Here is a 13,717-nt window from a genome sequence, read left to right on the forward strand (position 1 = left end):
AACTGATTCTGTGCTCTCTGTCTATGTATACATATATACACATATGTATTTATATACACATATACCCTCCTATACATATATATGTATGTATATATACATATATGTATTCCCTTCAACTATCCTTATACTGAGAAAACTCTCCTGAGTTACAGTTATTGTTTTTCCATGAAGGAATGTAAATAGTTCAACTTTAATAAGTTCCTTATGATTTCTTTTTCCTGTTTACCCTCTCATGCTTCTCTTGCTTCTTGTAGTTGAAAGTCAAATTTTCTGTTCAGCTCTGTTTTTTTCATCTAGAATGCTTGAAAATCCTGTATTTTATTGAATGACCATATTTTCCCCTGAAGCATTATACTCAGTTTTGCTGGGTAGGTGATTCTTAATTTTAATCCTAGCTCCTTTGACCTCCAGAATATTATATTCCAAGTCCTTCCCTCCCTTAGTATAGAAGCTGCTAGATCTTGTGTTATCCTAATTGTGTTTCCACAATATTAAACTTGTTTCTTCCTGACTGCTTGTAATATTTTCTCCTTGACCTGGGAACTCTGGAATTTGTCTATGATATATTCCTGGGAGTTTTCTTTTGGGGATCTTTTTCAAGAGGTGATTGGTGAACTCTTTCAACTTCTATTTTGCCCTCTGGTACTAGAATATCAGGGCAATTTTCCTCGACAATTTCTTGAAGGATGATTTCTAGGCTCTGTTTTTGATCATGGCTTTCAGGTAGTCCAATAATTTTTAAATTATCTCTCCTGGGTCTATTTTCCAGGTCAGTGATTTTTCCAATGAGATATTTCACATTGCCTTCTATTTTTTTCATTTGTTTGGATCTGTTTTATAGTATCTTGATTTCTCACAAAGTCATTAGCTTCCATTTGCTCCAGTCTAATTTTGAAGGAATTATTCTCTTCAGTGAGTTTTTGAAATTCCCTTTCCATCAGGGCGATTTGGCTTTTTAAAGCATTCTTCTTCTCATTCCTTTTTGGGCCTCTTTTGACATTTGAGTTAGTCTATATTTCAAGGTGTAATTTTCTTCAGTATTTTTTGGGTCTCCTTTAGCAGACTCACTTTTTACGATTTTCTTGCATCTTTCTCATTTCTCTTCCCAATTTTTCCTCCACTTCTCTTACTTGATTTTCAGAATTCTTCTTGAGCTCCTCCATGACCTGTAAGCAGTTCATATTTTTCTTGGAAGCTTTTGAAGCAGGAGTTTTGCCTTTGTTGTCTTCTTCTGGTTCCATGTTTTGATCCTTTTTGTCCCTAAAAAAGGATTCTATGGTCTGATTGCACTTCCTCTGCTTGCTCATCTTTCCAGCCAGTTACTTGACTTTTGAGCTGTTTGCCAGGGTAGCACTCTGCTTCCAGAATGGAGAGAGAGCTGTGTCCCAAGTCACTGGGTTTTTCACAGTTGTCAGAGCTATGAGGAGGGAGCCCTCTCTCCAGACACCCCAAGCTCTGGCACACTGGTCACACACCCCAGGACCACCACCCAAGATCGCAATCCAGATCCAAGCAGGTAAAAACAAGAGCAGTTACCCTCAGAATGGTTGCTTGTTCCCCCTACAATCTGTAGGCCAGGAGGTTGCTGGGCCTCCACCACTTCTTGCCCTGGGGCAGCGCCCAGACCAGACTCCTCCATCACCTGGTTCCTACAGAGTTGGAGTGAGTTCCACAGACCTTTTACTTTCTCTTTGGTGTTTATGGGTTGAGAAGTCTGGAAACCACCACAGCTGCTGGTGGTTCACCCTCCTGAAGTCTGCTCTGGCCAGTCTGTGCCATGGGTTGGGGCCGACCCTGGTCTGGGACTGTGCAGCTCATGCAGAACCCTCCCTGTTGGCCTGCCAGGCTGCCTTCTGCGGGAGACTTGTTTCCCTCTGTCGCATTGTGGGTTCTGTAGCTCTAAAGTTTGTTTAGAGTCATACAAGTTCCTGCTTTTACTCCGCCATCTTGGCTCTGACCCCGGTCGTTGTTTCCCTTTCATTCTTGAAGAGGACCATGCCATCAAGAAGGTGAGGCCATGATTTGCAGTTTAGTACTAGGCAGAGTCACCAGCCTCACCTTCTCCTCCAGAGCCATCTGGGTCCAGTGACCAGATATTCATCAGGATAACTGGAGATGACCCAGGATGCAATGGGAGACCCTGGCCCTTTTAAGCTAAGGCCTTTTCACATACTTACTTAGAGTGAGGTAATGCCCATTGAGTGAATAGGCCTCTTTAAGAAGTGAGTCAAGGGATGGCCCCTTTAATTAGAAGAAGAAAAAAACATCAAGCTGGGAGGAGAAGACCCTCGGGCTTGCTGTTACAAAGCAAGGCATGGTCCTTAAGAAAGAAATGTAGCCCATAAATCCCAAGATATCTTGTAAGGTTTCAGTGATCCAAATTTATATTCCTTAGAGCAGAGCACCCACAGGTAAGGGTATGATTCCTTGTGTGGACAGAGGGAGAGAAAGAAGGAAGAAGAGAGGGGAGGAAGAAAGGAAGGAAGGAACAAAGGGAGGGAGGGAGGGAGGGAGCTGTGTTGCCCAACTGAAACTGGCCAGTTGGGTCCCCAGTGGGGCAGCTACTACTACTCACAGGTTGTTGTTTATTCCTGCACTCTCAAAGTGGACATCAGGAAGGTGATGCCAGGACTTGCAAATGGATTAGATTTGAGTGAGGGAGGGCTATGCAGAATTACCAGCCTCATTCTCTCCTCCATAGCCATTTGGGCTCAATGTCAAGTTACAGATCTGGATTACTGGAGATGGACCCCTGCATGTTGGTAGCATTAAAAAGAGATCAATGATTTTTTTTAAATAAAGTTTAAAAAATAACTTTCCTTCACTACCAGCTAGAGTACTCTTATCTCATTGCAGTTCTCTCACTTTGGGAGAAGCAATGTGACATATGTCAAGTGAGAGGCAGCCTGGTGCATAGGACTTGTTGAGATTGGTTTTGACTCTCATGCTTCCTAGCTCTGTGGCTGTGAGTAGCTCACATTCCCGCTCTGAGCTCCAGCTTGATCTTCTGTGAAATGAGCCTCCTTATGCCTGGGCTACCTACCTGATGGGGTTGTTTTGGGGAAAGTGTTTTAAAAACCTTGAAGCAAATGTTAAATATTACTGCAGAACAATGAGTTATTATTTACTTAGAATTATATTTACTGACTATTGTTCCTGAATACTATAGCCCACAAAGTATTGGAATCATCAGATGAAGGCCTATTGTGGATTGGGAAATAATTCAAGTTATAAAGAAAGAACTATATTGTACAATTTGAGAAATCACATATGGGTTACAGTGTTCATCAGGATCCAAACTAATGTGATCACAAACCCATTATTGAAGAATTGAGATTCTGAACCCTGGAAAGAAGTGGGACTGTAACTTGGGTCTGGCTGGTCCACTGGTGGATCAAACTGACCAAAGGTTGATATCTCGGGCACTGAGAAAGGCAATGGAGGGCAACAGACCAGTAAGGGAAGAGAATGAAATGAGAGCAGTTGAGGTAAGATTTTGTCAGGACAGAACAGAGTTAAGGGGAATGATGCCTTACTGCCATTTATTACACAAGCCCCTCTGGAAATATAGACCGTGAAGGGGGAAGACGACTGACTAGGAAGAGAGGAGGGGGGTAGACTTTTACGAGTGCCAGCTAGAATGTTTCTTCCTGATTCAATTTTGACCTTTGCCAAAGCAGTATTCTCCATTTCTTTGTTAAGCTATTGCCAAAAGGTAGTAGCAGTAACTCAGTGAGATGTAGTGTTAAATCCTAGTGAGGATGCTGGTCCCAGACTCAGCAAAGACTGGGTTCAAATGCTGCCTCTGATTTAGTAACTGTGTGACCATGGACAAGTCACATAGCTTTTGTGAACCTGGGTTTTCTCATTTGTAAAACAAGGATAATAATACCCGTAGTGCCCGCCTTAGAGGTTTATCATAAGACGCCAATGCGATCATGTTTTAAAGCACTTTGGAAACTTTAAAGGGCTATGTAAATGCTGTCACTTTTGACATCTGGGGAGGAAAAGTGAGTGAGAGGTAGAATTCTGTGAAAACAGAAAAATCTCTCCCTTTACATAAATTAGTTCTGTATTTACCATTCTCTTATCATAGTCACTCTGATGAGATCATGATTGCTGGCTTCTATCACTACCATCTGTATTTTACAGATTTACTAACAACATATGTATACCTTATGTAGGATAACTACCTGAGAATAGGTGGGCGGACATCAGTAACTGCTCATTTCCACCTCTCCAGGGCTTGGTTGGTCTCATCTGGTCCATAAAGGTTGGTGCGCTTTTAGGTATTGTAAATTCCAGTATTCCCTTACCTGCCATGTGACCTTGGGGCAAGTCACTTAACCCCAATTGTCCTGCCTTCCCCCCTCCAAAAAGCAAAATAATAATAATTCCAGTATTCTATGGACTTCTAGTCCAGGCCTTATATCTAGGAGAGCAAACCCTATACAGATGCTGTGCCAATATGCAGGGAAGCCCAAGGACCTCAGGCATAGCAGTACCTCTCCTCTCCCAAGCGATTCTGCTTAAAGCTTGGCTACCATAGGCATCTTCAGGAAGACAAGCTTTCTAGAGAAGGGATTCATCATTGCTGCCACAGCCAAGACCATCAGTTAACCACCTGCCACTAATAAGTGAGTAAGCCCAAGAATTCTCAGAATAGTAGGACTCCCTCACTTTCCCACCCAGAAAAGCCACTATATGTACAATGCAAGAAAGCAATCTTTGTGGAAGGAAAGCAACCTGGCAACTGCCTCTGTAAGTGCCAAAGCCCCCAATTCCTCAGCATGCTATTGAAGCCTCAGAAAACAAAATTCTCGCCTCCACAGTTCTAGGCCTTTTCAAACGCTTCAGTATCAGAATCTAATATGGTTTTCTTTTCTTTTCTTTATTTATTTTGCTTTTTGGAGGGGGAAAGGAAGGCAGTTGGGGTTAAGTGACTTGCCCAAGGTCACATGGCTAGTTAAGTGTCTGAGGCTGGATTTGAACTCAGGTCCTCCTGACTCCAGGGCAGGTGCTCTATTCACTGTGCCACCTAGCTGCCCCAACTAATATGGTTTTATTAATGGAACTGATACTAAAAAAGGTACATTGTTATATCCCTTACTGCTATACCCTAAGATCATGAAGCCTTTCCATTTGATTTGTAGCTCTATGTGTTGTCCCCTCCCCCATTAGAATGTCAGCTTCTTGAAAATAGGGAATGTCTGTCTTCTTCTTCTTCTTCTATCCCAGTACTTAGAATAGTGCTTTGCCTACATTAAGTTCTTAATACTTCTTCATTCACTCATGTTTCATTTCTATTCTTCTGGAACTGAAACAGACCAGGAAAAGAAAAACTATCTCCATTCCCATGGAAGTGACAGTAAGTGAATAAAATATGTGCACCCTGCAATCCCATTTTCCCTACCAGCAGAAAGCAAGAAGGGGCAAGAGAAGCAAACAAAAGACAGGATTAGTGACTAGCATATGAGAGGAGAATGTCGAATTTTTAATCAGGTCCTTTTCCGATGGATTATCATGACACGGATTCTGGTTTCTCCAGTTCTTCATGAGTACAGTTTAAATTCTATCAGGTTCTACTAGATCAGAAAGATCCTGAATATGGAACCAATGTTTTAGTGCTTTAAACCAATGTGTGTCCATTGCCCAAGTTTAGAGAAGTTCATCAACAGAGAGTTGGCCACCAGTTGATGAGTTTTTGGCCAGCTGATGAGTTCATCTCCTAAGGCATGGAAGAAATGCAAGCTATGTCATTGGAGGGGTAACCAAAATGGCAAAATCATGGAATCTTGAACCAATTATGTGAAAGAGAACTCTATTAAGAACAATGAAAGGAAAGGTCCTATTAAAGCCAATATGCAGAGTCCATTTGTAAACTGTCAGATGGGAGTTTCCCAGAATACAGATTTTTAAAAACAAGGTAACATTTTTTGAGCCAAAAATGAATAATTGATGTGTATTTATTATATTAATGGTTGAGTATGGAAGCAAAATAACTTTTCTTAACTAAAAAAAAGATGCTATTTAATGAATGAATGGAAAGCATGTATTATACACTTGCCATATGTCAAGCATTATGCTATGTGATGGGGACACTAATACAGAAGTAAGACAGTTCCTACCATCAATAACACATGAAGAGCACATAGCAAGGGATGTCATCCTGGAAACATACATAGTTGAGTGTTTGGCTTGCCTTTGGTCACACAGGTAGCATTATACATATGCAATGAATTCAGTAATTCCCGACTACGGGTCCATTTCTTGCTGCCCCAACGCAAATGCCTCTTGTAGAAAAACTGAATTAGAAACTGCCAAAAGATTTCCAAGCCCTAGCTAGTTATTGGCTTAGTTGATTCAAATCATTCATTCGACAGGTGCCATGCTAGGTTCTGGGGAGACAAAACAGTTACAGCCGCTGTTTTTAGGAAGCTTACATTCTGTTGGGAGGATGTTACCTGTAAACAGAGAAGTAAATACAAACTATATTCTAAGTGATTCCAAAGTCATTTGTAATAGTACTCGCAACCTTGGGGGATCTGGAAATAGTGCTTACTCCAAGCTTTGAAGGAAGCTAGGGACTCTAAGTGGTAGGGGTAAAGAAGGGATACATTCTCAGCATGGTCTAGATATGGGAGATAGAATGTTGTGTACCAGGAAGAGCAAATAGTCTAGTTGTAATGAAAATTGAGCATGTCACAGGGAATAATATGGAAAAAGTCTGGAAAGGCAGATAGAGTCAGATTATGTTGTTGTTCAGTCATTTCAGTCATGTCCAATTCTCTGTGATCCCATTTGGGATTTTCTTACCAAAGGGACCGGAGTAGTTTTCCATTTGCTTCTCCAATTCATTTTACAGATGAATAAACTGAGGCAAATAGGGTTCAGTGACTTGCCCAGTGTCACACAGCCAGTAATGTCCTGAGGCTACATTTGAACTCAGGTCTTCCTGACTCCAGGCCCAGTGTTTTATCCACTAAATCACCTACCTGCCCCAGAACCAGATTATAAAGGGCTTTAATTATCATACAGAGAAGTTTGTATCTTCTCTTAGAAGTAAAAGGGATATACTTAAACTTTCTGAGCTTAAAAATGACACAGATCTGTATTTTATACTGTTCAGTAAAATAATTTAGTCAGTCTCTTGGCATTCATAGTAATGAATTTAACATGCACACACAGGTAAATTTGAGAAGACATGGTCCCTACCTGGTAGAGGATTACAAAATGCATATTGTATGGACCTTATTTTAGACAAGCTCAATTTGTGAAAACATGGATTTTACAAAATATAAATAGAGGGATGATTGTTAACATTACACAAGAATCTTTTTTTATTCTGCAAAAGAATTCATAATAGTATTTCATTAAATTCATAATTTGATTTGCAAACTTTTTATTAACATATAACTTTTTAGTACTAGCACTATGGCATAAAGAAAGATACGTATGGGATGCACAACTTTGGGGAATAAGGCATTAGCGGTCCTCTTGTATTCTGTCCTAGTCAGATCACTACAAGAAAATTATGTCCTACCACAACTGAAGAATGACACTGATAAACTGGAGGGCCCAGAGAAGAAAGCATCCAGGATAGTTAAGAACCTTTATTCCATGTTATATGAAAGTAAGTTGGAGAAACTCATGTGTTTGGACTGGGAAAGAAAAGGCCTAGGGAGGATATGAAAGCTGTAAATAAGCCAGTCTTTCCCCTAATTCTAGTTTTGCATATATTTATTTATCTATCCATCTGTCTGAATATTGCTATATAGTACATGACCATAATCTAGTATGTTGGAAGAGTGTAGGATTGAGACAGAAATCTGTCGTTAGTCATTTTTCAGTCGTGTCCGACTCTTCATGGACTCATTTGAGGCTTTCTTATCTGGAATGGTTTGCCATTTCCTTCTCCAGCTCATCTTACAGAAGGCAGGGGTCACACAGTCACTACATTTCCGAGGCCAGATTTGAACTCAAGGAGATGAGTCTTCCTCATTGCAGGCCCAGCACTCTATCCACTGTGCCTCCTAGCTGTCCAGAGTCAATCATAGTTTGCAACTTACTACCTGTGTGATCCAGGACAATTCACCAGACCTCTGTGGATCTCAGTTTTCTGATCTGGAAAATGGATTTGTTGGCCTTTGATGTTCCTTCTTTTTTAGCTATAAATCAATGATAGTGTGATAACACGCCCATTCAATTTTAATACAAAGCTAAAGGTATAAGTGATTCAAACAACATGCTTTGTGGGTCATGTTGGAAAAGGTAACGACCAAACTGGATGGATGGAGGGAAGACAAGACCAAAGAATGAGGGAAGATTTTATGGAGTTGATAATTGAGTTGACCAATATGGTAGGGAGGTAGGAGAGGGAGGTGGAAAGGAAGGGGGAGAATAGGGAAAGGATAATATCCCAGACAGAAGGAATAGAATGACAGTCATGGAAACCAAAAAGTGTGAGGCAGATGCTGAAAACAGCGAGTAACCTAGTATAGGCAATCAATTAATAAATATTTATTAAATGTCTGCTATGAAGGGGCAGCCAGGTGGCTCAGCGAGTCAGAGCACCAGCTCCAGTGTCGGGATGACCTGGATCAAATCCGGGCTCAGATACTCAGCACCACACCCAGAAATAATAACTGGTCGTGTAACCTTGAGCAAGTTACTTAACCCCAATTGCTTTATAAAAAAAAATGTCTGCTATGTTCCAGACACTGTGCTAAGTACTGGGAATACAAAAAGATGCAAAAGACAACACCTGCCCTCAAGGAGTTTACAATCTAATGGGAGAGATAACATGCAAACAATGCAAACTACAGATAGGATAAATAGGAAATAATTAACAGAGGGAAGGTATTAGATTAAAAAGGGTTGAAGGAAGGTTTCCAATAAAAGATGGGATTTTAGCTGGAACTTAAAAGGAGGCCAGGGAGGGCAATGGGTAGACCAGAGGAGGGAGAGCATTCCAGACATGGGAGACAACCAGAGAAAATGACCAAAGCTGAGAGATGGAGTGTCTTGTTCATGGAACAGCCAGGAGGCCAGTGTCACTGAATTAAAGAATAAAAGTTAGGGGGTAAGGTGTAAGAAGACTGGAAAGGTAAGATGGTGGAGTAAAGGCAAGGACTTGCTTGGGCTCTTTCCCCAATTACCTCCAAATACCTGTAAAAAATGACTAAACCAATTTTAGAGCTATAGAACCCACAAAATGAAAGAGTGAAACACATCTCCAGCTGAAGACAGCCTGGCAAGCTGACAGGAAGGATCTATTGCATTGGGCTGGGAGCAGAGCACAGTCCCACATAGGCCATGCCAGTACATACTGGGTCAGAACAGGCCTAAGGGGACTGAATCACTGGCAGCTGTGGTGGTTTCCAGACTTCTCAACCCACAAACACCAAAGACAAAGTAGAAGGTCAGTGGGGAAACTCTTTTGGAACTGGGTGAGAGAAGAGTATGGTCCAGCCCCAGTTCCAGGGTGGTGGAGGTGGAGGTGGCAGCAGCAGCAGCAGCATCTGCTTTGGAAGCTCCAGGCCCACAGATGGTGGGGGGAACCAAGCAAATGATCAGAGGGCAATTGCAGGGATTTCTTTGCTGGCACTGAGGCATGAGTCTCTTGCTTTGCCCTGCTTAGATCTGGGTCTCAGTCTGGGGTGGTGGTCCTGGGGTCAAGAGGAGCACTGGCATGGCAGAGCTTGTGGCAGCTGTGGAGAGAAAATCCTCACAGTTCTGAGGCAGAAAAGATGCTTGTCATCATTTTCAGACTAGATCACAAGCCAGGAGAGGAGGAAACACTTCTCCTTTGATCATATCACCTTAGAAGAACTTAAAATTTGCAGGTGCCTAGAAGTAGCTCTGAAAGCAGCTACTCTCTACTCTGGAAGCAGAGTCCTACCTTGGCAAAGAGATCAAAAGTCAAGTAATTGGCTGGGAAAATGAGAAAACAGAAGAAAAAAATCAGACTATAGAATTTTTCTTTGGTGACAAAGAACAAAACATACAATCAGAAGAAGACAACAAAGTCAAAGTTCCTACATCATAAGCCTCAAAAAAAAAAATGAATTGGTCACAAGCCATAGAGGAGCTCAAAAAGGATTTTGAAAATCAAGTAAGAGTAGAGGAAAAATTGGGAAGAAAAATGAGTGATGCAAGAAAATCATGAAAAATGAGTCAACATCTTGCTAAAGAAGATCCCCAAAAAACCTGAAGAAAATAACACCTTAAAAATATACTAACTCAAATGGCAAAAGAGGTCCAAAAAGCCAATGAAGAAACTAATTCTTTCAAAATTATAATGGAACAAATGGAAGCTAATGACTTTATGAGAAATCAAGATATTCTAAAACAGATGCAAAAGAATGAAAAAATAGAAAACAATATGAAATATCTCATTCAAAAAAACCATTGACCTGGAAAAAATAGATCCAGGAGAGATACTTTTAAAATTATTGGACTACCTGAAAGCCATGATCAAAAAAGAGCCTAGACATCATCTTTCAAGAAATTATCAAGGAAAACTGTCCTGATATTCTAGAACCAGAGGGTAAAAGAGAAATTGAAAGAAATCACCAATCGCCATGTGAAAAAGTTCCAAAAAAAAAAGCTCCTAGGAACATTGTAGCCAAATTCCAGAGTTTCCAGGTTAAGGTGAAAATATTACAAGCAGTCAGAAAGAAACCATTTGAGTAATGTGGAAACACAATCAGGATAACACAAGCTCTAGAAGCTTCAACATTAAGGGATCTAAGGACTTCATATGATATTCCAGAGGTCAAAGGAGCTAGGATTAAAATCAAGAATCACCTACCCAGAAAAACTGAGTATAATACTTCAGGGGAAAATATGGACATTCAAATGAAATAGAGGACTTTCAAGGATTCTTGATGAAAAGACCAGAGCTGAACAGAAAATTTGACTTTCAAATACAATAGTCAAGGGAAAGAGAAATCATAAGGAACTTATTAAAGTTGAACTGTTTACATTCTATATGGAAAGACAGTATTTGTAACTCATGAAACTTTTCTCAGTATTAAGACAGTTGAAGGGAAGATATATACATATATACACACATGTATATGTATATATAGACAGAGGGCATAGGGTGAGTTGAATATGAAGGGATGAGAGATGAATATATTGGGAGGAGAAAAGGAGAGAAAATAGGATAAATTACTCATAAAAGAGGCAAGATAAAGCTGTTACAGTGGAGGAGAAAAGCAAGGAGGTGAAAGGGAATGAGTCAACCTTACTCTCATTGGATTTGGCTTAAGGAGGAGATAACATACACACTCAATTGTGTATCTTACCCTACAAGAAAGTAGTGGGGAAGGAGATAAGATGGGGGAGATGACAGAAGGGAGGCCAGATTGGGGGAGGGGTAGTTGGAAGCAAATACTTTTGAAAAGAGACAGGGTCAAAGGAGAAGATGGAATAAATGGGGGACAGGATAGGATGGAAGGAAATATAGTCTTTCACCATATGACTACTATGGAAATGTTTTGCATAACTACACATGTATAACCTGTATTGAATTGCTTGTCTTCTCAATGGGGGTAGGTGAGAAGGGAAGAAGGGAGAGAATTTGGAACTAAAAGTTTTTTTTTTCTTTTTGGAGGGGGAAAGGTAAGGCAATTGGGGTAAAGCGACTTGCCCAAGGTCACATGACTAGTTAGTGTTAAGTGCCTGAGGTGAACTCAGGTCCTCCTGATTCCAGGGTCGGTGCTCTGTTACTGGGCCACCTAGCCACCCCCAGGAACTCAAAGTTTTAAAAACAAATGTTAAAAAATTATTTTTACATTCAACAAGGAAATAAGGTATAGGCAATGGGGTATAGAAATCCATCTTGCCCTACAAGAAAGTAAGAGGTGGGGAGATAGAAAGGAGAGAAAACAGGGGGAAGAGGTAATCAGTATGCATGCCATCTTGGGGTGAGGGGTAGGGGAGAGATGTGGAAAAAATTTGGAACTCAAAATCTTGTGGAAATGATGTTGAAAACTAAAAAAAATAAGTAAATTCTAGGATAAAAAAAGAAATGACAGGCAGGATGATTTCAGAAAACCTGGAAATACTTGCATGAACTGATTAAAGTGAAGTGAGCAGAACCAGGAGAACATTGTACATAGTAACAGCAATATTGTATGATGAAGAACTGTGAATGACTTAGCAATTCTCAGTAATACAATGATCCAAGACAAAGATCCAAAGGACTCATGATGAAACATGCTATCTGCCTCCAGAGAAAGAACTGATGTTGTCTGAATATAGACTGAAGCATGCTATTTTTCACTTTTTTTTTGTTTGAATCTTCTTGTACAAATTAATAATATGGAAATGTTTTATATGATTGCACATGTATAACCTATATTGGATTACTTACTGACTCATGGAAGAGGCTTTTAGGAGAGATTTTGGAACTCAAAATTTCTTTTAAAATGTTAAAATTTTTAAAATGCAAATTAGGGAGAAAATAAACTTTTTTTAAAAGAAGACTGGAAAGGTAAGAGGGGGCTAGGTTATAAAGGGCTTTGTATTTGATACTGCAGGAGGTACTGTAGTTTACTGACTCTGTGTGTGTGTGTGTGTGTGTGTGTGTGTGAAATGACTGAGTCTTCACTTTAGGAAAATCACTTTAGTGACTGAATGGAAGGTAGATTTGAATAGGGAGAGACTTGAGGTAAACAGATCCACCACAGGTTATTGCAGTAGTCCAGGAGTAAGGTGATGAGGGCATCACTAGACTGGTGGCATTATCAGAGGAGAGACGAGAACATATCTGACAGATGTTGCAAAGGTTGAAATCTACAAGCCTTGGCAATAGCTAACAGCTGGAGAGTGAGACATAGTGAGAATTCCAGGGTTACTTTCAGGTTTCAAGCCTGAGGGAATGGGAGGATGCCCTCTATAGCAATAGGGAAGGTAGGAAGATTTAAGGGGGAAATAATGAGTTCTGTTTTGGACATATTGAGTTTTAAGATGTTTACTAAACATCCAGTTTCAGGTGTCTAATAGGTCATTGGAGATATGAGATTGGAGACAAGACATACTTTGACCTGTTGGAAAACCATATATTGTAGAAGATGACTTAAATCTGATCCAGAGACTAAATCAGATTTAATGGATTTGCTTTGTTTTTAATGATTACTGAGCCAGCTCCGTCAGTTAGAATTTTGAGAATGTGAGAGGAATTAAGCCTTGAGATATCTAACAGCAGCATAGTTCTGCCTCAAGTTCTAAAAAGCTCAGCATGATCTACTATAGATCACTAGTGTTGCTTTTAAAGACTTTAGAAAAGTGTGATTGTTGTGTTCGTGTTTTTGTTAAACTTGTATTTACAATGAGGTGCCTTAGTAGAGTGGGAAGAACCATTGGATTTGAGTCAGCACACCTGGGTTAAAATCTCAGCTCTATTCACTACCTATGTGATATTGGACAGCTCACTTCACTCTGTGAATTTCATTTTTCTTATCTATAAAATGAGGAGCTTGGGTACATCTCTTCCAGTTTTAAATACTAAGATAGAATAACTGAGATTATGAGATATCTGTAATCTCCAGGGATATTGAATCAATCTCTTGCCCTAATGATGTTTTCCTTGCCTTATTGTAATGGTAGGTGTCATAATAAAATGCAAAACTAAGCTAGTGTGGTATTAAAGAACTTCAGTTCCATGTTACCTGTAACCTCTGAAAAGGGGAATCCAGTTAACAGATTA

At 40.1% G+C, this 13,717-nt stretch overlaps 1 protein-coding gene across 1 annotated transcript in view; it reads left to right on the forward strand.

The window, feature by feature from the left end:
- NHS (NHS actin remodeling regulator) overlaps nucleotides 1-13,717 on the forward strand; it is a 485,191-nt gene that overhangs the window by 456,134 nt on the left and 15,340 nt on the right. The window lies entirely within an intron of this gene.

The sequence above is a fragment of the Petaurus breviceps genome, unplaced genomic scaffold (genome assembly GCF_028583685.1).
Source record: "Petaurus breviceps papuanus isolate PSGF00001 unplaced genomic scaffold, PetGlider_PUasm1.0 419, whole genome shotgun sequence".
Classification (NCBI taxonomy): domain Eukaryota; kingdom Metazoa; phylum Chordata; class Mammalia; order Diprotodontia; family Petauridae; genus Petaurus; species Petaurus breviceps.